We start from the raw sequence: 27814 nt of genomic DNA, 5'->3' as shown, positions 1-27814 counted from the left end.
ATTAACTAGCTCTAGCTTCATTCTCTGGGAGTCAGCATCATGATCCTTGTTCTAAAATAAGAATGCAGGATCTCAGTTCTGATAACTGTGTTTCTTTCTGGTTCCTAAGCATCGTTTTAGTTTGTATGCTTCCATTTCTTATGTCTGTCTTTCTAGCTTGGTTGCTGTTCCTGAATTCCTCTTCCAGTAATACACTAATCCATATACTAATCACTTATATTAAGGTAAGGGTAATTTCCCTAAGTGCCAGGTTGGCATTTAAAGAGCCTTTTACACAGTAATAGATTTTTTTGGGTGCTTCTTGCAAGGACTTCTGCATATTGCTCTTTCTTGCTAGATTTTCATTTCCAAATCTCACCCTCCCTCCCAATGGAATATCCCTCTTCTTCATTTTGCCCCCTTTTCCATTTCCCATTCCAACTGTCTGCCTGCAGTTTATCATTATCATTAGATCTTGTTAAAGAGGAGATTAGGGCAGTTTGGTCTTTGCGTTCGCTGGGGACCAATGGGATATAATGAACCCGGTAAGATCACTACCAGAATGAGGACGGGGCTCTATGCGGTGAGTCTGGATGAGACTGTGACCAAAGGGAACACAGCTGAGATGGCACTGAGTACTGAGGTCTTGGATAAGCTCCTCTCCCACTTCTGAAGAAATTAATATAATTTCATTTCCCTATCCCTTTCCCTCCAAGTCTTCCCAATCTCTCTACTTAAACAATTCCATTTTTTCCACTACCAAAAAAAAAAAAAAAGTAAAAGAAGTGTTATAGAATTGCATTTTTCTTATAGATCCACTTTTACTAGGTAAGCTCAAGGAACTCAGAAAGGGAATACGCTCAATTTAAACTCTGGGATGGGCACAAACTTTGCCTCCTATGTAGGATTAACCTTCACCTTGCTCCTGCAAATGTATCACACTTGCCCCAGGATGTAAGTAGGTACCAAAATAAATCGTAGAAAACTAAGATGGGGGCACCTGGGTGGCTCAGTCGTTAAGCGTCTGCCTTCGGCTCAGGTCAAGGTCCCGGGGTCCCAGGATCGAGCCCTGCATCAAGCTCCCTGCTAGGCCGAGAGCCTGCTTCTCCCTCTCCCACTCCCCCTGCTTGTGTTCCCTCTCTCGCTGACTCTCTCTCTCTCTCTGTCAAATAAATAAATACAATTTTGAGGAAAAAAAAGAAAACTAAGATGAAAGGTTCATCACTCATGCCCAATCCATGTGATTATTTATATATGTACATTTATGTGTGTATAAAGTACTAAACCTTGAACACCTCACTAAGTTCCCAGATATTTACCACAATGTAATGAGAGTTATGATATAGTAGTTCTTGAATATGGAATATTCAACTCAAAATTCACTTATTTATATCAATCTCAGCAACATGAACCTGGGAAGGAAGCTTCAATTTTCCTGTCCTGTATCTTCCTCCATCCAACTAGATGATTGCATCATTCCACCCATTCCTCTGCATAGCCCCAAATGGCAATCAGTACCGTCAGCTGGAAGTCTCTACCGCTATCTGTGTATCTCTTCATAATCAAAGACTTGCTCTTTTTCTACTGACCACCTGCCCCTCTAGCTTTATTATTTCTGGCAGTTTCACTGTTCACTTAATGACACAAACTAACTCTTGAATCTTCTTTCATTTCTCTCTTTCTTTTGCTTATCCCACATACAAACACTCAGTCAACTTTAAAAACATGTTCCTCAGTCCATTCTTTATTTTTATTCCCATTGTTACTACCTTGGTCTAGATCCTTTGTACTCTATTCTTTGGCCATTGAATAACCTCCAAAGCATTCTCCCTGGCTTCAGGTTTTTTATTTATTTATTTATTTACTTACTTACTTACTTACTTACTTACTTATTTATTATTAAAGATTTATTTATTTATTTGAGAGAGAAAGAGAGCTTAAACACACGCTAGCGGGGGGGTGGGGGGCAGTGGCAGAGGGAGACGACACCCAAGGAGAGCTCCCGCCAAGCCTGGAGCCTGATTGCGATTGCAAGACCCAGGAGATCACCGTCTGTGAGATCACAGTAAGTCCAAACCTGGAGTTGGACACCCAACCGACTGAGCCACGCAGGCTCCCCCGGCTTTAGTTTCGTTTCACTCCCCTATCAGTCATCCTAGTTTACCATAGGCAGATGGGCCTTCCTTCCTAATAAATGGAAGAGATTTAGAAACAGAACGTTTCCAGTGACTCACAACAGAAAATATTCAATATATATTTGTGAAATGAAAGAATAAGTATTACTCAGAATATCTACCATGGCACTTTGCATATGAGAGGCACTCAATAATTAGAATAAATTTTCCAATTGATGTTAATTTTTAATAGATCTTAAAAGAGAAGGTCTGAGTGTACAGAAATCTAAATATTTTCCTCATAAAGAAGGTAATCAGAATCAGGTCTTAAAACACGCCTGAACAATATTCCAGCAATGCTCATAGATCTTTAAAATGATCCTTTTAGAGCAACTTTAGTTTTAACTTTATCATTTTCAATGAGTTCATGCTCTGCTTAGTTTCATCTAAGGTTTTTCACAAAGTGAAATCTCCCATAGATTCAAATATTTCTTCCTAACTCCTGATTCTTCTGTAACATTTCAGGGATGTTACCATCCTAGCCTGTTAAAATACAAAGACACACATACATATGCACACACACATGTATTTAACAAAGGAATTAATTTTTAAAACACCAAAGTAAAGTTTCATGCTTATTGCAATATTTCATTTCTTAAGTACTCTTTAAATTCTTTTTTTGCCTTTACATTTTTTTAATTTTTTATTGTTATGTTAATCACCATACATTACATCATTAGTTCTTGATGTAGTGTTCCATGATTCACTGTTTGTGCATAACACCCAGTGCTCCACGCAGAACGTGCCCTCCTTAATACCCATCACCAGGCTAACCCATCCCCCCACCCCCCTCTCCTCTAGAACCCTCAGTTTGTTTTTCAGAGTCCATCGTCTCTCATGGTTCGTCTCCCCCTCCGACTTACTCCCCTTCATTCTTCCCCTCCTGCTATCTTCTTTTTCTTTTTTCCTAACATATCTTGCATTATTTGTTTCAGAAGTACAGATCTGTGATTCAACAGTCTTGCACAATTCACAGCGCTCACCATAGCACATACCCTCCCCAATGTCTATCACCCAGCCACCCCATCCCTCCCACCCCCCACCACTCAGCAACACTCAGTTTGTTTCCTGAGATTAAGAATTCCTCATATCAGTGAGGTCATATGATACATGACTTTAGTACTCTTTAAAATTTAAAAGTTGGGTTGTTTTATTTATTTTCAGAGTAAATTAGAACTGAAATCCCTCATCAGAATTCTAAATTCCTAAAAGTCAAAACATAAAAATGACACTAAACCATTTAGTCTATTAGACAGTTTAATAATTGCTAAAGCCAATTACTTGGGTAATATAAGTCTCAAAAAGTGAGTATCAAGCATAAAAATAGAGGAAACAATAAAACTACACAGCAAGGATAGAAAGTGGTTTTTAAAAAAATCTCTTTTCTTCAATTTTCATGTTACAGGTTATGCCAGTCATGTATGAGAGTTACATAATTTTCTCTCTCTAACTAGCAATGACCATTTTTTTGCAGTGAAGAATGAGTTCCATACAAGGTGAAAAACAGTGTGAATGGTTTTCTAAGGAAAAGTTCTTTGAACAAAGTTCACTTAAGACCATTTACTACCACAGAGGTAGAAACCTGTTTCCATTATCCACATTACGAGCACTGCTGCTGTAAGTCCAAAGCACCGTTGCCGAGAGTGATGTGAGTCATTAAGCCCCAAGCAGATGCCAAGACTCGGAAGACTCAGGGCGTTGCACGCTGTTCCAGTGTACCACAGCCCATAACTTCTAGGCGATCAAAGGTCAAATGAAGAGAGCACGAGTCTACTATTATGGAAGATTATTTGGCACACACTCTCAATTTTTCTGTCTTCCTTGGTGGTCAATAGCATTAACCTGAAATGCAATGCATTTTATACAGAACTTGCCATAGGAAGCATGATCCCTTTAGACAAAACTGGAAAGTGAATTGCCTCTAACATGAGTAAGTTGCTATTGCATGCTAATTTACTCCTTTGGAATGATCACTGATGCTCTATTTTTAGTGAAAAGAGGCCTAATAATTCCACTAGTCCCAATCCTCACATCAGCACAATCTGGTCTCCGTACAAACAATATGAATACAGAGAACATCCAGTCCGAAAGAAACACAGCACCTCATCCTACCTCCTCATGGACAGAGCCAGAAGGGATAGGATATGAAAGGGAGAACCATAGACCTCTCTTTGCAAGCTGCATCCTAAATGTGAGCCAGGGGAATGAATACTTATTATGCTGACTTTCAAAAGGAAATATTTCAAATTTAAGAAGTGATGAGACAGAAACAGAATGGCAAATATACTAAAATCCATCACATAATTTAATGGTTTTTAGTATCCCCAGTCTCTCCCTCTGTAACTTTTCCCTTTCTCTCTTCAAACAGGTTAATTACTACTTTATTAAAAAACAATTTTCAACTCGTGCTACCAGTAGTACTAACAACCCTTCTCTCTGTTTCTAACACTTGAGTTCTGCCTTCTTTTATGCCCTCTTCCCTCACTGTTTTCTCTTAGAACTCCATAGTCTAGCCATGCCAGGCTAGGGACAATTTCCCAGCAGGGCCCACTCTTTCATTCCTGGCCTTTGCAAATGATGCGCTCCCACTTAAAAGGTTTTCCATGCTCACCTTCATTTCTTAACTAATTCACAATCAGATCACTTCCTCTTCCAGACCTATTATGACCATCCAGTTAGATTCAACTTCCATATACTTCTGTTGTATCCTATCCTTCCTTCTATTTCATCATTTTTCATGCTGTATTTTACTTGTCATTCTTTTTGACTCAAGATTATTCTTTTCTCCTTGAAGATGAAAACTGTCTTTTATCTCTCTACCCCTCGCCTGAGCATAGTCCCCAGCATGCAACACTTACTGGATACCTACTGAATAAATAGTACAAATAAATAAAATGTATCCAAAGCAATGATCCAGACTTTTGATCCAGAAATTTAGTCTCTAGGAATTTACCTAAAGTAGTCAATTATGGAACTATATAAAGATGTTGGTACAAACAGGGGAACCAATTCCACGGTACTGTCTTAAGTCTTAAGCTTGGTGGTGGATATATGTGTCTCTGCTACATTTTCCTTTATGTATTTTTATATGTCTGAAATACATTGTAATTTTAAAAATTAAAATAAAAATATAAGGATATATATAAAAAGCCACACATGAAAATATTATTTACAATAGTGAACAATTAGGAAAAACTAAAGTACATTTTAACAGAATATGGATAAAATTGTGATATATGAATATAAATTCAGTCTGCATATGCATTAAAAAGGATAGTTTAGATGTCTTTCATGGAAAAATGACCACAATATATTATTCAGTGGGAAAAACAAGCAGATTACAAAATACAAATTATATTATGACCCCACTTATTTTAAATTGTGTGTTAATACAGAAGATACCTTAGAAATTTTTTTTTCTAAAAGATTCACTTGTGATTCATTCTGAGTGGTAGATTTCAGGATATATACATATTCTATGCTAAGTATAATTTAAATGTTTTAATAATAACTTATTTTAATATTCACAAAAATATTGTTTTCATTTGGAAAACAATCCCTCAAAATACTAATCATTTTTTATATTTCTTTTCAAAATCAGAAGGAATCTAGAGAATGTTTATTACTATTTTTGTTGGTTTATTTTGATTTTCTTTGTTTGTTTTAAAATAGTTAATGATCTAGGGGTGCCTGGGTGGCTCATTTGATTAAGCATCCAACTCTTGATCTCAGCTCAGGTCCTGATCTCAGGATCATGAGTTCAAGCCTCACATGAGTTCAAACCCTGCAATTAAAAAAAAAAGAAATTTACAATAGTTAATGACATAACAAAACTTTATTTTTAAAGAGATATAAACTTTTTCATTCTTTCTTCTTTATGTTACAGTCAGAAAGCAAAGTTAAAAAAAAGGAAAGCAAAGTTTTTCTTATGTTCAGATATTTTCTACCCATATTATGGAAAGAGATAGACGCAAGTGAAGAGAAAGGAGAAAATGAGGAGTTGATGAGACAGAATAAGGCTGACATATAAAGATAGAACAAGAATTCTCAAATTTATTCAGTCTCATTTCTCTTTGAAAATCTCATGAAAATATGGTTCTTCAGGAAAAAATGCCTATTCATACAGCATATGCATATAAGTTCAGTGGATCCACAGATTCCATGAAGCACGTGCATACCTCAGAACAAAAATTATGACCTAGGGAGACAAGAAAAGCAGAGGACCGCACAGAATTAGGCACCAAATAAAGAGAAGCGAAATCCAGATGCAGATTATCTGTATGAAAAACCTTTCTTATTGCTACAAATTGTTAAATCGAGAGTCTTTACAACTTCAGACAGGAGTAGGCAATAGCATTTCTCATCACTTGTCTTAAACAGTATTCTTTAAAGATGAATTCCAGATTCAGAAATGCAGACGTGGACACCTGCACGAAGTTTCAACAATTATGAAAGATATGAACATAGTAGGTTTACAGTAGATGACATTCTTTAAATGAAATTTTGTCAAGCCAAGCTTTGTGGTCTTGAAAGTTTGGTTTCTCATAATTTAGTGCGGAAAACATTAGAAGGAGAAGCTGCAGGGGGTAGTTGAGGGAGAGAGGTTGAGGTGTGAGGAAAAGACAGAGGAACAAGACAGGAGCAAAGGAGAAGACAGTTCAAGCAAATGAACTGTCTCAACTTTAATCAGAATTTAATTTTTTAAAAAATTGAAAGGGAAAGTAGACAATCTTGCAGAATGACATCTGTGGGCTAACTTCAATAATCTACATCTAAAGAACAGTTGTCAATTTTTATTCATACTATATAACCCAAAGAACTAAAAGTTTACGTGTTAACAAACTTTTTTATATGCATAATTTGCTATTCTGTCTATAACTAATCTATTCTTCCTACTGTGTCCCACATTGTTTATGCAAGTAAATACCCAATCTAACCTAAAGTTTAGTCTGATATCAAAAAAGCCCTTCAGGATATATTCAGTCTCTTAGATAAAAATGGTCAGTCTTGGGGCACCTGGGTGGCTCAGTCGTTAAGCATCTGCCTTTGGCTCAGGTCATGATCCCAGGGTCCTGGGATCGAGACCCGCCTCGGGCTCCCTGCTCCTTGGGGAGCATGCTCTCCCTCTCCACCTGCTTGTGCTCTCTCTCTCTCTCTCTCTCTCTCTGTCTAAATAAATAAATAATAAATAAATAAATAAATAATAAATACATCTTTTAAAAAAAAAAGGTCAGTCTTGCTAATAACTTTCCTCTAGCCGCTTCTCTCCAAATGACAAGACAGTTGTATTGTTCACACACTCTGGACCAAAGGCAGAGCGAGACAATCTACAATTCTGGAACGTAGATTCCTTATCAACCTACTAATAGGCTCCTTTAGTTTCCTATATAAAAGCTGGTCCCTGGTAAACTTTTGGTCCATTCTTCTTTGCTTGGACCCTGTTTCTCTTCAGAGTTCAGGTGCAGACGGTCTCATCGTATCTCCTGCTGGTCCTAAAGATAGTTCTAAGGTCTAACTTTGATCCTATTCCTTCCTGGCACAGACAATCCATCCCATGGCCATGACTGAAGAGCCATACTGCTAGACTTTTGGGTCTCCCCCAAGCATGTTTTCAGTGATGTGACATGGGTCAATTCTAACTTCCTCCTAGAGTTGCAAACAAGGGCATAGAGAAGACCTGTCCCCTCTGTATTTGGTGATATCCTTATTTATCTGACATACTACCACTCTAGGCTGAAGAACAGAAATAGAGGCCCCTGCGTTTGACCACTTCACATGTTACTTTGTCTACATCTCCTTGCCACAAGCATACAAGACTGGGAAAGGGAGTTCTCCCTTTTCTCCTTCTTCTACCTACCAAAATTTCCGCTATCTAAAACTCAGTGATCTAGCTTGCCAAACACTACTTCTCTCTTTGGCAAGTTAGATCTAAAACTCAGTGATCTAGCTTGCCAAACACTACTTCTTGGATATAAACTTTAACCGATTCACCAAACAATAGCCTGGCTTGTAGGCAACTTCTAGGTGCAAACACCCTCTCTTTGAATTTCAGAGCCTGAAATCTCTTCCTGGATTTCATGGGTGCTTAGGTGAATGAGAGTGAAGGAAGGCTTAGAAGGTCAGAAAAGGAATCATATAAAAATTTAATCTATTAAAATTGTTCTATATCCTAAGTCAACTCTCCCTGGTCCATCTGCACAATTAAGTAAAGCACTGTTTTGTAGCAAAAGTTAACTTATAGGAAGCATTGACGAAAAGTAATAGAAGTGATACCAGCACCTGTCCTCTTCTCTACTTTCCTGCCCCCAGCTCCAAGGTATGGATGCAGTACACAGATAAAGCAAAGATCATTGTTTCTCCGGAAACACAGTTAAGCTTCTAACACTTTCAGTTCCAGGCAGGGGAGACCAGTGGAGCTGTGCTGAGTCTCAGGGAATCACCTTGACTGGAAGCAGAGGAACAATTAACACTATTTGAATTAGCCTCAGTCAATGTACAAAATTATATAGTCCCTCTCCCCATGTCTGCCCATCAGAGCGGAGCCTGTTTTTATAGTTCTCTCTCTCCCAAGGCTCTTATAGCAGAATTATTTCCTTCTGAGACTCAGGAAGAAGAGACTCATATTGTCTATTAGCTCAACTGCTTTATCTTACTTAGAAAGACAAGTTTAATAAATCAGAACATTCTTCTATCTGAATCCTGTCTACCAATACTATGTTATCTTTAATTCATGAGTGTATGTACTATCTGAACTTTGAACAGTAGGATGGTCTTGACTATTTTTTTTAATCTCTAGGGGAAAATTCCCATACACAAATTAAAATCCTGTTCACCTTTTTCATCCCAACTCTCAAACTGATATATTCACACACAGAATCTTTAGAAATCAAAATAAGGTGAAAGAGATTAGTGATGGGGAGCAGAGGAAAAGAAGGCAAAGTTCAAGTCCCCTTTTCTAACCACCCTAGGAAAACTGGATGTTCTGTGAAGGATGACATTTGAAAACATAGTAAGAATGAAAAAACAATTTGCAGGTGTTGGGAATTGGGGCTAAGAGATGCTCCTATACATACCTAATAGTGAAGGGAAAGAAGAAATTTTTTTTCTGGGTCAGGGTATGCGGGAAAACACTTTCAGGGGATATATCTTCGTCTGTTTGAGCTGCTATAACAAAATACTATAGACAGGCGGCTTATGAACAACAGAAATTTATTTCTGACAGTTCTGGAGACTGGGAAGTCCAAGATGAAGGCACTGATAGATTCGGTGTCTATTGAGGGTCCACTTCCTCATAGATGGCTGCCTTTCACTGTACCTTCACATGGGGGAGGAGGCGAGAAATCTCTCTGGAATCTCTTATATAAAGGAAATAATATATTCATAAAGACTGCACCTTCACGACCTGATCACCTCCTAATACCATGACACTGGGGATTAAGTCTCAACATAATCAACTTTAGGGGAATGGAAACATTCATCTGTGGCAGGATATTGGAGAAAAGAGATTTCAATTTGCTAGGATATGGTTTGCAAATTGATCATTACACCCAGAGATTTTGCTCCATAGTAATAGGGTTGTCATTGAGTAAGGTAAGTTGCCTGGCTTCTGTTGAAGTATTCTTTCCAAATATTTAAGCTTTTTACTATCTTTCTCACTAAATCCCTGTGAGGATTATTAACTTAATCTTTGCAAAGTATTATTTCATAAAATTTCTGAAAACACAAAACACTTTCATGGCAAATTTTATTTTATGTACAAGTATCCCCTCAAGTATCTCTGAGCTCGTTGAAGGCACGTTAAGAGGTTTGCTAGGTCATTGGCAAATGCAAAGTGTTAAATCTGGCATACGGGGCGGGGTGGAGGGGGGGAGAAGGTGTAGAGGGGGAGGGAGAATAAAAGGATGAAAAGAACTAAATAACAGAGAGAAAGTGGGAAGGACAAAGGAAAGAAGGAACAAAAGAACAGTGTGGGAGGAAGAATAAATAAGTAGCAATGCCTTCTTTCTGACTTACATGAAATAGTTAATCTTATATCAATCGCTGACAGAGAACTCCTCAGGGAGTAACTGATGGGACAGTGTGAAAAATAAACATCTTTTAAGCCAATAGAATTCTGAATACTTGAGAACGGTCAGATCTGGGTCTGAAGGAAATCCCTCAGATAACAGGTGTGCCCATAGCAGACCAAATCTCTTTTCACCAAGTAGTCCCAAATGTTTTCAATGCCTCATGTGGTTGCGGATACAGGCTAAGAATTGTCCAAATATTCCACATGTGCCACAGATGTCGTAGCTCTGGAAGCCTATTAAATTCACAATTAATGCTAAAAGAACTGATGCTACAAAACAAAAACATCTGTACCCTGGGAGATGTGCGTGCGTGTGTGTGTGTGTGTGTGTGTGTGTGTGTGTGTGTGCATGAGCACATGTGCATAAACATGTGCTCATATAAGAGTATGCAAGCAAAAGGATACTTCTTATTTTTATCACCTTTTGTCTATAATATTTAGTAATTTTAAACAGCTTCTGAATATGAAAATAAAACAGTGATTAAGGAATTTTGAAAAATACAGAAAATCACTAAAAGAAAACAAATAAAAATCACCCATAATGTCATATACAAGAAATAAGTACTATTAATATTTTGGCATATATTTCCCAAGATTTTTTTCCACTGGGATGACACCATGCTTAATATTTTATGAACTACTCATTCACATAATATAAATCATGCTGAATATTATTGTCTGTCATGAAGTAGAAGTTCTTTTGTCATGCGTTATTAATGCCTACAGGTATTCCCATCATACAGATATAAGGTCCTTTAATAATATTCCTTGGCTGTAAATGTGGGTTGTTTACATATTTTTTAATGTTTTCTATTAAATATTAATGGTCTAATTCACATCTATCATTATTTCCTTAAGGTAAATTTTAGGAGATAAAATCAGTAGATCAAAAGATATTTTTTTAAAAAAATATTTTGATACATATTACCAAATTATTCTATATATCACTTTTACTTCCCTCTATAATGTGTAACTCCCACTTACCTGAACTATTGACTACACTAGCTATCATTTTTCTTTCATTTTTCAAATTTTCAAATACAAAATACATAGATTTTTATTTTCTTTAATCGATTGTGAAGTTAAACTCCCATTCTTTTCTTTCATTTCGTATTGTTTTGTTGGTTCATGTCCTATTCATGTTTCTGTTATTTATGTTTTTATTGCTCATACTTTCATGATTTTTTAAAAAGATTATTTAATGAGAATATTTACTTTTGGGGGATTTGGGGAAAAATTTCTGGAAAATATATCATTAAGTTGTTTTTTATTATAGTAAGGACATTTAACATGAGACCTACCCTTTTAACAAGTTTTTTTTTAAGATTTATTTATTTATGAGAGAGAGAGAGAGAGCAAGTGAGGGGGCAGAGGGAGAGGGAGAGAATTTCAAGCCGACTCCATGCTTAGTGAGGAGTCCAACCTGGGGCTCGATCTCATGATTGCAAGATCATGACCTGAGCCAAAACCAAGAGTTGGATGCTTAACCAGCTGAGCCACCGAGGCTCCCTTAACAAGTTTTTAAGTGTAAAATACATTGGTGTTAATTACAGGCATAATGATGTACAGCAGATCTCTAGAACTTATCGTTCTGCATAACTGAAACTTACATTTTTAAACTTGTATTCATAATATGTTGACATACAAAAATTTTTAGTTTTATGTAGGCAAATATGCTAATTACCATTGTTTTTTCTTATTATGGATTATAATTTGATGTCGAGATCTTATTTTATGATTAATAATGCTTTCAGCATCACTATTTAAATAAACTAAATTTTCTACTGGTCTCTACCATATTTTAAATTCTGATTACATGAAAGCCCATTCCTGACATCTTTATTAAGTCTCATTAATCTAACTGATTTGGTGCTAATCACATGCTGTTTTGATTATCATGGCTCTGTTTTAATATCAAGTATTTGGTAGTACCTACATACCTTACTCTTCTTTTTAAAAAAGAAATGTATACCTTCCTCCCCTTTTTTGCTCTTCTATCACACTTTTGTATGACTTTAAGGTCCAAAAAATGTTTTGGAGGAAATTGAATTAAATATTTAAATTAATAGGATAAAATTAACATCTTTACAATATTCATACTTCCCATCCTGGAACATGATATACATTTATTTAATCAAGACTCTTTATTTTTTAAAAAGGTTCTTTATTATGTCTCAACTGAAGTGTATTAACTCTGTTTATACAGGTTCTACATTCTTGTTCATTTTTATTAGTTTTTGAACATACAGAAAATATTTTTGAGAGATTTCCATGGACCAGACAATGAGTTAATTTATTCCCAGATAAAGTTTTGCTACTAACGTGAATGAAAATTGCTCTCTACAATGTTTTGTGATCACTGCTGATTAATATAGCTCTTTATTTTTATATGCATTTTATAAATATTCAATTCCTTGTTAATCTTAATACTTTTGAGTTATTTCAAGTTTATCTGGATAACAAATTACATTATCTACAAATAATGATAAGTTTGCACCATATTTTCAAATATTTTAACTTCAAATTTGTATTTCTTTATAGTATTTGGTAATGGATTGCAGAATAAGATAACAGTAAGCCTTGAATTAACTATGAATTCAAATTTTCATTCTTTATGTCTGTGTTTTCTCTGTTTTACTTAATTTTTAATTATGAGAGCTTTGTTTATTTCATTAGACTTTTCAAGGAAGCAATTTTTGATATTAATCTATCACTTTTTTGATGGTTTTTCAAATTATTAAATTCTTCCTTTGCCTTATCATTTACACCTATGTTCTTAATTTTTATTTTATGGATTTAAAAAATATTTTGAAGAGGACACTTAATTATTTCATTTTCTTTCTTCCTATTTCAACAGTAAAGGTTTTTAAGGTATGAACTTTTGTTATTATATGTATGGATGCATCTCCTAAATCAGGGGTATTCAAAATGACATAATTTTTTAATTTCTAAAAACAGACTTAATTTCTGACCATGAGCCTGCTTGGTACAAACAACTTTTTCAAGTTCTTTACTGTGTTAGACATTACAGTGTTGGCTCCCAGTGAATCATGCTCCCAGTTTTCAAGCCTTGTATAGTTCTCTCCCATATTGATTCTGGGCTTGGACATGAGACTTTGGCCATGCATCAACATGCATGATGTGAACAGAGGGTTGACAAGCATTTGTATACTAGGACTTATCTTCTTGGAACTCATTCTCCATGCTAGTCCCCCGAAGAGAGAGGACATATGGAAATACATTCTCTGAAGGATAAGAAACCACACAGAGAGCCAAGGGAACCTGGCCAACCTCCCAGCTTAAAGCAGCTGACACTATGTGGAGTAATGAACCACCGAGTCAACCAAAAGAATCATAAAAAATAATAAATGCTGTTATTTTAAGACACTCAGTGCTGGGAATGTTTGCTATGCAACAATAGGAGACTGAAAATTTTTCTGTTTAAACTTGATCTGACTCAATGATTTTTCTATTTAGCTAAGTTTCAGAGAAGATTATTGAGAAGGAAGATATTTAAGTCTCCATGTATCAAATATGCTACCCCACCAAGAAGTCAGTAATGTCTACAGCTAAGTGTAGATTGGAAGGGCTTTTTTTTCTCTCTTTTGTTTTTGGTTGCAAATGAATCCTTATCACTTCATTAGTGATCCAATAGAAACATAGGACATGATTTATTAAATATCAATATTCTCAAAGTTCTTACATGTAATTTTTAAGTCATATCTTCTTTTGAAAATACAAGATGCCATGCATAATATTTAACCAATGGTGATTAATTTGTTGTGAGTTATAGACCTTTTTAAATAAATGAGAAATTTGTGTGCCTTCTCCTCAGAAAAAGACAACTTCACAAAGAAATTATTACATACAATTTCAGTAGTTTCATGGACCTTCTGAGGCAAAATCATGGACTCACTAAGGAAAATATATAGCAATTTTCAAATACATTTGAGCCAACTAATCTGTCCTCAGATAAAAGCTTACTGGGAAGGAAAAACAAATAAAAGAATAAAAAACAGAGCTACCATCGTTGAAGTGAAGGTGGTGCCCAGCAACCCACCTGTTGCCTTCAGTCTTCCATTTACCTACCCCCACACCACATCCCTCCACAGAGAATAGTTTGTAAATCACTGTTTTAAAATGACATGTTAAATCAAATACCTAGATGGTTGCCTGTGTGGCTCAGTTGGTTAAGCGTTTGCCTTCAGCTCAGGTCATGATCCCACGGTCCTGGGATCAAGCCCCACATCGGGCTCCCTAAGGCAGGAGTCTGCTTCTCCCTTTGCCCCTCTCCCCGCCCCTGTGCTCGCGCGCGCGTGTGCTCTCTCTCACAAAAATAAATAACTAAATCTTTGAAAAAAATTAAATACCTAGAAAAGAGATAAATAAACATAATGGGGCTGGATCCAGAGAAGTTCTGACACAAACTAAGAGCAAGTATAGAATAAGGAGAGACTGGATTCATTGTAGTAAAGGTAAAAGAAAATACTGTGTGAATTACTGTGGACAGAGGCTCAACACGAGACAGTAAATTATCTGCTGCTTTCAAATAAGTTGGCTGGCCACTCCAATTAATTTTATGTGTCAACTTGACTGAACGATGGAGTGCCCAGATATTTGGTCTTACATTTTTCTGGATGTTTCTGTGAGGGTGGTTTTGGAGATTAACATTTAGATTGGTAGACTAATAAAGCAGTTTAACTCATCCAATCACTTATTTAAATAAAACCTTAAAAAGCCTAGCCATCCCAGAGGAAGAGAGAATTCTGCCTGATGATCTTCAAATTGGGACCTCAGCTATCCCGGTTTTATGACAGCTTCCAGCCTTTGGATGGGAACTGGGGCTGGGCTCTATAGATTTTGGACTTGCCAGCCAATTTCTTATAATAAATCTCCTTGTATATATTACATACTATATCCATGCATCTATAAAATAAGGAGCCCCGGAGAACCTAATACAACCACATATCCCACTGTCCAGGACAGAGCAGGTTTATGCCTGTGATCCAACTGTAAATATTAATTTACTCCTTTTCCCTCACAGAGGCATCCAATGTTTGTGTTTTTGTTTTGTATCATTTTTGTTTTCACAAAGCATAGGCAAGTCATGTTTGTCTGAAATGTGTCATGAAAGGGGACCAGTGGTGGCCCCAGCTGAGTGAGTCGTCCGTTTGTTGAGGGCTGCCCTGAGCAAGGCAAGCCCACTGGGGACTAGGGACAAAAGCCCCAGTGGGTGTGAAAGTGAGCAGTCTCCGTCAATAACAAATGGGTGGGGACACACGATAGGGTGGACTGGCTGAGCGAAGGCGGTTGTTCACCCAGCCCAGGCTACTCTTTCCAGAGCCAGTGGAGGCTGGTGGTCACTGGTCCCACTGTGTCCTGATTTAATGCCCCTCCCAGCTTTGCCCTGCCTCTTGGGGCCTGTTGAGGATAAACTACCTGCTCATCCACAGAAAGTCCTGGCTCTCGTCAGGTGTGTTCCAGTGGGCACAGCCGTATCAAAATGTCCTTGTTCCTCCCACGGTCAGTCTGTCACGTCTTAAGCAGACAGCAGCACTGGCAACACAGGAATAGAGCCACAAGTATGACAGAACATGCTACTTAAATAACCAAAAAAAGAAAAAGTATTAGGTTGAGACAACAGTTCTTGTTAAATTCACAAAATTCTCAAAATTATTTCTTTCTCAAAGTTAGGTTAGCACCATGGTTTAATGGAAATGCTTCACCTTAGACAGAAGGAAAAGCTAACTTTGTTTCACATTCACCTTTTCCTCCACACAAGTGAATTGAAAATTCTAAAACCTTAAAATATATTACCATTTAAATTCCATCCTATAGGATTATATCTTCACACTTTGGTTCTTTTTCCAATTAATGGTCCATTTGTGGAATGCATATGTAGTTATTTCAGTTCTATATGGCTCATTAGAGAGCCTTCTCAGTGATGGGTTTCATTCCCCTTAGTCTGATATGAATGTATTCATTAAGGACATACCATAAAATAACTAATAAAGTAAATTTTGAACATTTAAAAAGAAATAATATAGCACAACTTACCTTCCTTAAAAAATAATTTAATCTGTTGTGGCTGTTTTAAAGATCTGAATTCAGGAGAAAATTCTTTACAAGGGGTTTTTATTGTAACTTGAAACCTGACTCCTCATTCAGATGTGCATATTAATGTCTAATGCATAGCAGGGTAACTCCTGTGGGAAGAATAAATGTGCAAGTATAAAGAAGTAAGAATAAACATGAAAACTGGCAGAGGGTCAGGTGGGAGGAACCTCCATTCTATTTATCCTTCCCTGAGTAATTTCCCAGTTTCCAAGAAACTATTGTCCCATTTAAATAGTAAAGCTGATCGTGATTTAGTCGGACTTGTGGATAAAATCCTATGTAAATGTGTTGCTCATTTGAATTGAATCAATTGAAAAAATTCAATTCTTTTTTACACTTACTTTTCTGTTGTTTCAAGGAAGGGCCAGACTGCACCTTCCTGATTAAAAAGGGATTTCTTCAGACACACTGACAGTTTTATACTGAGAAACAAAACCCTAGATTTTTCATTGGCAAGCAGAAATTAGGTTTTTTTTCTTCCTCTACTGACAATAGGAAATTAACAGAAAAACATTAAGTAAAAAGGTAACTGTCCTAGATGTTACCTATACATATGAATTATATATGACATATTAAAAGCAAGACTAAGTTATTGACAAATTGTGAGACTGCTCACTTGACCACCAGTACTATCACTTACAAGTAAATAATTCAACTGTGTACCAAGATCTAGAGATGCCTTTCACTGCTTTAGATCATAACATGATTCCCAATGTGTCATTTGTAAGGCAAACTCCCTTACATTCACACACATCCTGTTTGATCAAGCTCCATTTCAATCCAACATTTAACATTCAAGTTCAAACCATATAGACAATAGTAAACAAAACCATCATATTATCCTTAAAGTGCAATGCTAACAAACTTTTGAATAAATTACCATTTTGAACATATATTTTACTGGTTTATTGCTACTGAGCTAAGATAGATATTTTTAAAGAGTATTTCAGTATTGATAGGTGATACAATGGTTCTCTTGTTTTCAACATTGCCCAATTCATATGTAATTGAAAGAGAGACATGAGACATGGATGAAAAAAATCTATTATTCTTAGCCACATATTATGATGGTTATAGAAAACTGTAATAACGAAATATCAAAACATATTAATAATGCTATAATTTTTACATCAAAATAGACTTCAAAAAATCTAAAGAAGACTATAAATAAATAACATGAAATAGTTTCCAATTTGTTCAGATGGGATTAGGTTTTTAATTGACAGGATGGTGAGATATAAATAGTCAATTCAGGAGGAGGCTAAGTTAGCCATTTAAGAACATTGACAGATTTTTTGATGGCTGCATAATATTCCATTGTATATATATACCACATCTTTATCCATTCATCTGTCAATGGACATCTTGGCTCTTTCCATGGTTTGGCTGTTGTGGACATCGCTGCTATAAAATTGGGGTGCACATACCCCTACGGATCACTACATTTGTATCTTTGGGGTAAATACCCAGTCGTGCAATGGCTGGGTCATACAGTAGCTCTATTTTCAACTTTTTGAGGAACCTCCATACTGTTTTCCAGAGTGGTGGCACCAGCTTGCATTCCCACCAACAGTGTAGGAGGGTTCCCCTTTCTCCACATCCCCGCCAACATCTGTAATTTCCTGACTTATTAATTTTAGCCATTCTGACTGGTGTGAGGTGGTATCTCATTGAGGTTTTGATTTGGATTTCCCTGATGCCGAGTGATGTTGAGCACTTTTTATGTGTCTGGCCATTTGGATGTCTTCTTTGGAAAAATGTCTGTTTATGTCTTCTGCCCATTTCTTGATTGGATCATTTGTTCTTTGGGTGTTGAGTTTGATAAGTTCTTTACAGATTTTGGATACTAGCCCTTTATCTGATATGTCATTTGCAAATATCTTCTCCCATTCTGTCAGGTGTCTTTTCATTTTGTGGACTGTTTCCTTTGCTGTGCAAAAGCTTAAAAAAAAAAAAAAAAGAACATTGACAGATTTTTGAATCTCTAAATTTGTATGTGTTTTGTCTGTTTACCTTTCCCATCTCCTCTTTCAGCTATTTACAGCAAGACATTCAGCCTTAAATAGTCTTGCCTGTCATGAATAAACTATACTCCTAGCAATGCATTATATAACTCTTGCACGAAAACATATTTATTAAATATTTAAAATATTTATATTCTGTTCTGGCAAGAAGGCTGATTCATGGATGTAAGAGCCAGGGTCAGTTGATAAAGTTGGTATTAGCCAACTGGGGCAAGACGGAATACAATGGGGGAAGGCCTTTGTTTAAAAGTAAAAATGGAGGGGTGCCTGGGTGGCTCATTTGGTTAAGTGTCTGCCTTCAGCTCAGGTCATGATCCCAGGGTCCTGGGATTGAGTCCTGCATGGGGAGCCTGTTTCTCCCTCTCCCTCTGCCACCCCACTCCCCGCCATGCTTGTGCACTCTCTCTCTCAAATAAATAAATAAAGTCTTTTTAAAAAAAAGTAAAAATGCATACTAACTTGATATTTTGCTTATAGAAACAGGAACACAGTGGCAAAAAGAAAAGAAAAATGATTGAGAACTTAGGTTTGGAGCTCACCAAGTGGAATTCCTCACATGACTCTATTTCCTGCAAGCTGGGTAATCTCTCAAAGAAAAATCTATAAAATCTGCTTAAAAAATGGCTGAACTTACTCCAGATATTAGTATTAAACAAGGTGATACAATTGTAATATGGCTATATTTACCACATTTGAGAAAGTCACCAGGTGATTTAGTTCAAGTGTCTTAAGCAGAGGGATGTGGCTAGGAACAGAGTTTTCAACCCCCAATTTTTTACTTAGAAATGTCCTTGGGATTTGTAGTAGGAAAATGCAAAGTGTGGGGAGTTGGTAAGAGTAAAATAAACAGGAATAAGACAAGTCACAGGGCAAGGTCAAGCATCTCTCTTGCTGGGCAAAAACAGCAACAGACCCTGAATTATGAAGAACTGAGGCCCTCATTAGACACTGACAGGAGGAAATGCTAAGACTGGTATAGCTGTTGGAAGCCCATGGAAGGTGCATGCTCAAGTGCAGCCAGAACTGCTTGCAATGGCTCGGTTCCTATGTGAAGCCAGAAAACCCGACAATGACTCTGCGTTGATTATTTGCAGGTCCTTTTACTGGCTCTTCCCAGATATCAGGCTTCCTTCTTGGGATCAGCTATCAGAGATTATTTGTTCTGAAAACCCCCCCTTTATATATTGTTTGTCCTCAGGCCATATATATTGAGAGAGACATATATAAATATATTTTCTATATCATTTTCCATATTTCCATAAGTATCTACGGAAATATTTTCTTCTGCCGAAAACAGAAGACAACTTATCAAAGCTTTTGACCCATCAAATGGCAAATTTCGTCCTGTGTTTTGTCTGTTCTGCACACCCACTTCTCCTTTCTCATTTCTAAGCAAAATCTTTTCTCTCTTCTCATATCCTTTAACAAATAGCACTTAGTAGTCCTTAAAATTCAGTCTGACTGAAGGAAAATAAGTTCCCTTTTGGCTTAATCTTCAAATCCAACTAGGTACTAAGATGATGAAATAGTTGCATTCTTCTATGCAACAGAGAGAGCGAGAGAGAGAGATGAGCATCTATATGCTGCCATATATTCACTGAACTCTCTGAAGTGCCTTCATGCAATAAATATTAATACAATAGATAACATTCTATGTTTGAGAACCCAAACTTTGCTTCCCTGGGCTGTCATCCACAATAGAATAGAGCTGTGGTCTTTGCAGTAATTTTCAATGTTAAATTCAGACTGCTGTTGTTCATAAGCAAAAACATGTTTCCCTCTATGTTTGCATTATCATTTATCTCCCTGTCTATCCTGTAACCATGGTACCAAAGTAAGTCACACTTAGAACAAAGCATCACAATGTGACTGTGAGAGCCAAAGCTGTCCTTGAGTTCTCCACAAAAAATGGCAGCAGCAGTGATAATTACGGATTTTTAAACCTCCAAAGGGTGGATGAAACTCACGGACTGCTAGACTCCTTTGAACTTGTGCTTTAATTTAGTACATTTGCCTGTAAGCCAAAACCAAAGAGATACCAGTGAGACAACTTATCAAAGTTCTTACCTCATTGAATGGCAAGTTTTAGAAAAGCCTTTGTGCCTCCTTGACACTAGTCCTCTACATTACTAAAACCATTTGTATGTCTTCCATGGGGAAAACAGGTCAGTTACTTGATCCCTACTTTCGATGCCTCTTAGATACCCAAGGCTTCTCTATCTTCTTTGACCTTCAGAGTTCTGTAGCTCCGATGGTTCAATGGCCCTGTGTCCCTGTAGCTTCTGAAGCCAATTTACTAGTATGGTCCATTTCTCCCCTAACATCATCTTAGGGAAGTTCTCCTAAACTTAGAGCTCCCTCATCTCACAAAGCTGTACCACTCCCCTGTCCCACCTAGCGCATTCCCCCTGAATTTCAACATCCACTAGAAAGAGACTAGATTTGAAAAATCCCTGTCTGAACTTAATCTGTGAAACTTTTGGCCCACTGAGAGTACCACTTCACCCCCATCTCCTCTGTACAGTGGCTTTCCATTAACTCTTCTCCCTCACTTTGTCCATATTTGTTTACAGCATAAAAGCGAGTTCTGACACAAAGCTGTTACTAGAAAAGAACACATTTATTTTCATTATTCACATCATCTGCCCTTTAGAACTAGGCTCAGATAACTATAATGTTGAATTATGACATATTCAAGTTTTCAAAAATTATCAGCACTCCTCTCCTCTTTCAACAAGAGATTGAGTGGAGAGTTTGGCAATCTGAGAATTATATACAATTAGGGTAGAAACACAGGTGTTGCCAACCACTAGTGCTGCAAAATACCATTTTTTAATAGTATCACCTGCAGCCCTAGAGTGGTATTATTTCCTTGTAAGCAAACATTTTTTCAGTTAGTCCCATATTGGATCATACCTCTGTCAATGTTTATAATGAAGGTGAGCAGTTTGTTTTTGGCCCCAGGACATGCTGTAGGAAATAAAATGTGCAACCTCCACTGTGCCTTGGGGAAACATTTAGACATCTGTACATTTTACATAGTCTTTCCTATGTCGCCATAGAGATTATCATCTTGTCTTCTTCTTTGGTAGCTCTGGGGTAATATACAAAACTGGTTTTGAGTTATGAAATGCCAACTGGAGACCTCTCAAAGTGTTCTCAAATATAATTCACTTTTTTGGAAATAGAGATTATCAGTTCTTCCAAAATATGATTTAATTACACATACTTACATAAAATGTCATCATCCTAGTACACTTGACATTTTTAACACATATTCTATTCCTGTCATCTATATCAATGACAAATGACAGAATAAAAACCTACTTAAAAATTATATCATCTGAGACATTTTATATAATTATGGGCAATTAGAATTTATAAAACATTTAAATGAATTTAGCTTTTCTTTAAAAGCCCAGTAAGCTCACAAGAAAGCTAAAGCAAGCACTGAATGCTCAATCTATTAATCAATAAGCCTGGTGAGGAGAAGCAGGCACTAGCCTGAGTCATGCCACCATCACTACCTCACCTTTGACTTTGGATGGGCCACCTCATCCTCCTCAAGATTGTTTCTTCACCAGCAAGACTAAATGACTAAATTAGAAGCTTTCTAAGGTTCTTTCAAGCAACAAATTCATAATCTCTTAATATCTACTGGGTATCCATATGTCCAGAACTTGCTAGATGCTATGAGGGGTCTAGACACAGACCTTATCTTGAGTTGCTTATAGTCTACTTTTGTAAGAAAGAGGAAAAACATGAGGAGTGCAATAAAGGGCAATTAATAAATAATTACCACAGTGTTTACTACACAATGGATGGTAGCTAACCAGAGTTATAGGAACTGAAAAAAGACAGGAAGGAGTAGTGGGAATCTCTATATTTATGTTTAAGAAGAACATCCAGATTTTCTTTGGGTTAACTACAGCCTGCTTTTCCTAGAAAACCTACTACTGGATGAAATTATACCCAAATCAATATATATTTATTGAATATTTTCTACAACTTATTTCAACATAGGATTTTCCAAACAATTTCATTTCATCACCGTCAGTTCTTCTACTAAACTTTGAATCCCAAACTCTTTGGAGTTGTTCGTCCTTGCCCCCTCGGTCTGGGCAGTCACTCAGTGTTACCCAGCAAGAGAGAGGTGTGGGAGAGTTGGAATGCAGTTTCCTGACTCTTGGTTCAGTTCTCCTGTAGGCCTGCTGCCTCTGTGACAACATGCTCTCAGGTGAGCTCCCTCTTAGCAGTGCTTCCTGCACACCCTGCCACAATAAACCCTCAGATCACTCCTCTCCTACAGATCCCATCAGATGATACCACGCCACCCAGGCAGGGAAGAACCTTAGAAACCATCTAATCCTATTTCTTTCCACCAGCCCATAGCTGGTAGCAACTGCAGAATGGCAGAGTCCAGTACTGTGAAGTGATTACTCAGTGTACAGATGCTAGCAGGACTTCATCACAGACTGGGACTTTTCCCACAGTCAACCAACATGAACTCCCTATTTTATAAAATTGAAACATAATTCCTATCTTATGGGTTATCACGAAAAATAAACAAGACAAAGTCTGTGCCTAGTATACAGTAGGTGTTTAATACTATATTAGCCATGTCTTTTTCTTTGCTGTATTAGGATGCTTTGGCATCTGGGACCTTGCTGACCTGGGAGGGACAGCAACTACTTGCCTGTGTGGGCATCTTTCAGATGCAAACCAATCAGTGCAGATCCCACAAATCCAACCACTTTTTTTTATCAGCCTCTCACATTCCAGGCCACTTTTCACTTTCTGCTAGAGCCAAATACCAGTTTATACCCCAAAGCCTACTGAAATCAAACTAACCTATCCTAAGCTGCTTATCTTGCCTTGCTCATTCCTTCCCACAAATAAAGGAACTTGTTCATATTTTCCTCTTACTTGCTCTGCCTTCCAACCACCCCAGCACTTCCCTGTATGACCCTGCCTTGTGTGCCATGCCCTCTGTTCCCAAGGATCTGTGAATACAGTAAACTTCTTCCTTTATGGCGGTCACTTCCCTGCTGGCATGTCTTACCTTTCCTGGTTAAAACAAATCCCAGCTCCCCTTAAAAAAAATGCATATTCATTTTCCCCTTTCTGAGCCTTTCTAAGCGATGGATCTTTAAACTTGAGCAGCCCCCAACTGTAACTCCTAGAACTCTCTCTTGCCCTAGTAAACTGACAACCAAGATATATTACATTTTATGTACCTATGGCCTGGCCAGCTTCCCTGTCCCTCTTTCAATCTATACATTCAGTCTCGGGGAGAGTTCCACTTTTCACACGTGGTTTTGCCACATCTCAAGTCCTTTCTCTCTCTGATCTGCTGTTCTGACCTATCTTCTATCTTTTCCCTATGAAGTTTTCTTTCCTTAGAATAAACAACACTTGGTTTTGGTCCCAAGTCTAGAAGATTTGCCTGTGTAGGTGCTCCAAAACTCTCATCTTACCAAATCCAAACCTCTCAACACACCCCAAAATGAAAATCAGAATTGCGTTAAGAGTAAGAACAATGGCTTTTTCGCAATGGGTTTGCCGCCAGAACACAGGTGTCGTGAAAACCACCGCTCAACCTAAACCAAAATGGGAAAGGAAAAGACTCACATCAACATCGTCGTCATTGGACACGTAGATACGGGCAAGTCTACCACTACTGGTCATCTGATCTACAAATGTGGTGGGATCGACAAAAGAACTATTGAAAAATTTGAGAAGGAGGCTGCTGAGATGGGAAAGGGCTCCTTCAAGTATGCCTGGGTCTTGGATAAACTGAAAGCTGAACGTGAACGTGGTATCACCATTGATATCTCCCTGTGGAAATTCGAGACCAGCAAGTATTACGTGACCATCATTGATGCCCCAGGACACAGAGACTTTATCAAAAACATGATTACAGGCACATCTCAGGCTGACTGTGCTGTCCTGATTGTTGCTGCTGGGGTTGGTGAATTTGAAGCCGGTATCTCCAAGAATGGGCAGACCCGTGAGCATGCCCTTCTGGCTTACACACTGGGTGTAAAACAACTAATTGTTGGTGTTAACAAGATGGATTCCACTGAGCCACCCTACAGCCAGAAGAGATACGAGGAAATCGTTAAGTCAGCACCTACATTAAGAAAATTGTCTACAACCCTGACACAGTAGCATTTGTGCCAATTTCTGGTTGGAACGGTGACAACATGCTGGAGCCAAGTGCTAACATGCCTTGGTTCAAGGGATGGAAAGTAACCCGTAAAGATGGGAATGCCAGTGGAACCACACTGCTTGAAGCTCTGGATTGCATCCTGCCACCAACTCGTCCAACTGACAAGCCCTTGCGTCTGCCTCTCCAGGACGTCTACAAAATTGGTGGTATTGGTACTGTCCCTGTGGGCCGAGTCGAGACTGATGTTCTTAAACCTGGGATGGTGGTCACTTTTGCTCCAGTCAATGTTACAACTGAAGTAAAGTCTGTTGAAATGCACCATGAAGCTTTGAGTGAGGCTCTTCCTGGGGACAATGTGGGCTTCAATGTCAAGAACGTATCTGTCAAAGATGTTCGTCGTGGCAATGTGGCTGGTGACAGCAAAAATAACCCACCAATGGAAGCAGCTGGCTTCACGGCTCAGGTGATTATCCTGAACCATCCAGGCCAAATCAGTGCTGGATATGCACCTGTGCTGGATTGTCACACGGCTCACATTGCTTGCAAGTTTGCTGAGCTGAAGGAGAAAATAGATCGTCGATCTGGAAAAAAGCTGGAAGATGGTCCCAAGTTCTTGAAATCTGGTGACGCTGCCATTGTTGATATGGTTCCTGGCAAGCCTATGTGTGTTGAGAGCTTCTCTGACTATCCTCCTCTGGGCCATTTTGCTGTTCGTGACATGAGACTGACAGTTGCTGTGGGTGTCATCAAAGCAGTGGACAAGAAGGCAGCTGGAGCTGGCAAGGTCACCAAGTCTGCCCAGAAAGCTCAGAAGGCTAAATGAATATTATCCCCAATACCTGCCACCCCAGTCTTAATCAGTGGTGGAAGAACGGTCTCAGAACTGTTTGTGTCAATTGGCCATTTAAGTTTAATAGTAAAAGATTGGTTGATAACAATGCATCGTAAAACCTTCAGAAGGAAAGGAGAATGTTTTGTGGACCATGTTTTTTGTGTGTGTGTGTGGCAGTTTTAAGTTATTAGTTTTTAAAATCAGTACTTTTTAATGGAAACAACTTGACCAAAAATCTGTCACAGAATTTTGAGACCCATTAAAACAAAAGTTTAATGAGAAAAAAAAAAAGAGTAAGAACAATGGATTTAAAAAGATTTTATTTTAAAAATTGACTCAGACGATCTGCAGTTCTTGGAAAAATTGCCTAGACTCTCTGAGACCTAATTTTTTTGCTTGTAAAGTGGAGATAATAATAGTATTCATATCACAGGGTGGTTATAAAAAGTAAATGAGATAATATACGTCAAGTACCTGATACATAATATGCCCTAAAAATAGTAGCTATTATTGGTGTGATTTTAATTGTGGTTATTATTATTATGGCAATGTTAGTAGTAGTGGTTATTTTAAAAATAAGGCAATCTCTGAAAACAAACTTTGGAAGCACCTTTAAAATGCTTCTACTGTCACCTTGGAAAAGTGTGGCTTAATATCTGGCTTTAAAATAAAGTATATTTTCGCATATCTCCATCTATATTTAAAGACAGGTCCAACTATTTAAGAATCTACAATGCAGAGGCAATTTTTATTGGCTCAAACATATTTATTAAAGGAATAAGTATCCATTCATTGGATGTATGAGTGTGTATTTGCCTAAAACATGTCTAGCTCCAAATATACAAAAGAAAAATAGGGGGACCTGGGTGGCTCAGTTTGTTAAGTGTCCAACTCTTGGTTTCGGCTAGGTAATGATCTGCGGGCTGTGAAATCAAGCCCCCCGTCAGACTCTGTGCTCACTGAAGAGTCTGCTTGGGATTCTTTCTCTCCCTCTACCCTCCCCTCCATACACTCTCTCTCTCTAAAATAAATAAATCTTTAAAAAAATAAAAGAAAAATAAACATTATTTTATTTTTGTGTGTAACTCTGCACAGGTCATTTTTTTCTTATGCATTGTCATTTGATCCTTACAATAACCTAGTAATATGACAGTAAAAGGAATGATGTGGGCATAAAAACACCATTATCATCATTTTACACATAAAGAAACTCAGGGAAAGTAATTTGAAATTAGTAGAATGCCTAACTTCATATATAAATGATTTTCATAATAACCCTGACTACTGCACTGAAATGACTCTTGTGAAGGCCACTTAATATCTCCAAATTACCAAGTCCATTAGTCAATTCTATGTCTTTATCTTACTAAAGCATTTGACAACATTGAACACTTCTCCCTTCTGAAATATTTTCTTCATTTAACTTCTTTGACACCGAATTACCTAATTTTTGTTCCCACTTTCTCCTGCCTTCTTGGTCTCTTTTTGCTGGATGCATCTCCTACTCCTGATTTTAAAATTATGGAGTAGCTCAGATCCTTCTCCTCTTTCTGTAATTTCCCCTTAGATGAGTCCTACTGCTTTAAACATCATCTAAATGTTGGTGATATACAGATTTATACTGTAGCACCAGCCTCGAATCCCATGAGCTCCAGAACTGGATATTTACTACTTATAGTACATCTCTATGAATGTTTTACAGACACCTCAAAACTTAATTTATCCAAAACAAATATATTTAATTTCTGACCCCATTTCTAATACAATCTCCTCTCCTAATCTTCTTGTGTCTAAAATGGCTCCCATCATCCAGCCTAAATCTGAAATAGATTCTTCATTTTTCCTAACTTCACAGAGACAATCCTTCAGAAAATCTTGCCTGCTTGAACTGCAAAGTGTATCTTCAACCTACAACTTCTTTTTTCCACCGCTGCCTCTCAAGTTCAAGTTTTGTTATTTCTTACTTGAACTACTGAAATCACTTTTTAACTGGTTGGTGTCACAGTTTCTATTTTTGCTCTCCCACATTCCGGTCCCTACAAAATAGCTAGAGTAATCACAATAAAACATACATAAATTGTATCACTTATCTGTTTAAACCCTCTAAAGACATCCCATTATTGACAGAATAAAACTGAGCTCAGTATCATGGCCCCAAAGTCCCCACATAGGCAGTTTCTTGCCTACCTTTCTGATCACTTTGGCATAATATTCCCCTTCATTTACAACATTCCACCCACACTGGACACCTTTCTCTGTTCCTGGATCTTGTCAAGATTCTTCCCATTTCAAAACTTTTTTTTTTTTTTTTTTTTTTTTTTTTTTACAGAGTGTCCGCCTGGCCTGGGATGCTGTCCTAGCACATTTTCAAGTTGTTGGGGCCCTCTCATCATTCAGGTCTTTGTTCAAATATATACCTACTAAGAACTCAATTAATGTGGTTGAATC

The 27814-nt window shown here is 37.5% G+C and overlaps 1 pseudogene; it reads left to right on the top strand.

Annotated features, from left to right (window-relative positions):
• The first annotated feature begins 23972 nt into the window (after window positions 1-23972).
• LOC113925711 lies at window positions 23973-25357 on the top strand (annotated as a pseudogene).
• Window positions 25358-27814: the final 2457 nt, after the last annotated feature.

Source organism: Zalophus californianus, chromosome 4, assembly GCF_009762305.2.
Source record: "Zalophus californianus isolate mZalCal1 chromosome 4, mZalCal1.pri.v2, whole genome shotgun sequence".
In the NCBI taxonomy this organism is placed as follows: Eukaryota; Metazoa; Chordata; class Mammalia; order Carnivora; family Otariidae; genus Zalophus; species Zalophus californianus.
The sequence above is the reverse complement of the archived record's forward strand: the minus strand, read 5'-3'. Positions and strand labels throughout refer to the sequence as shown.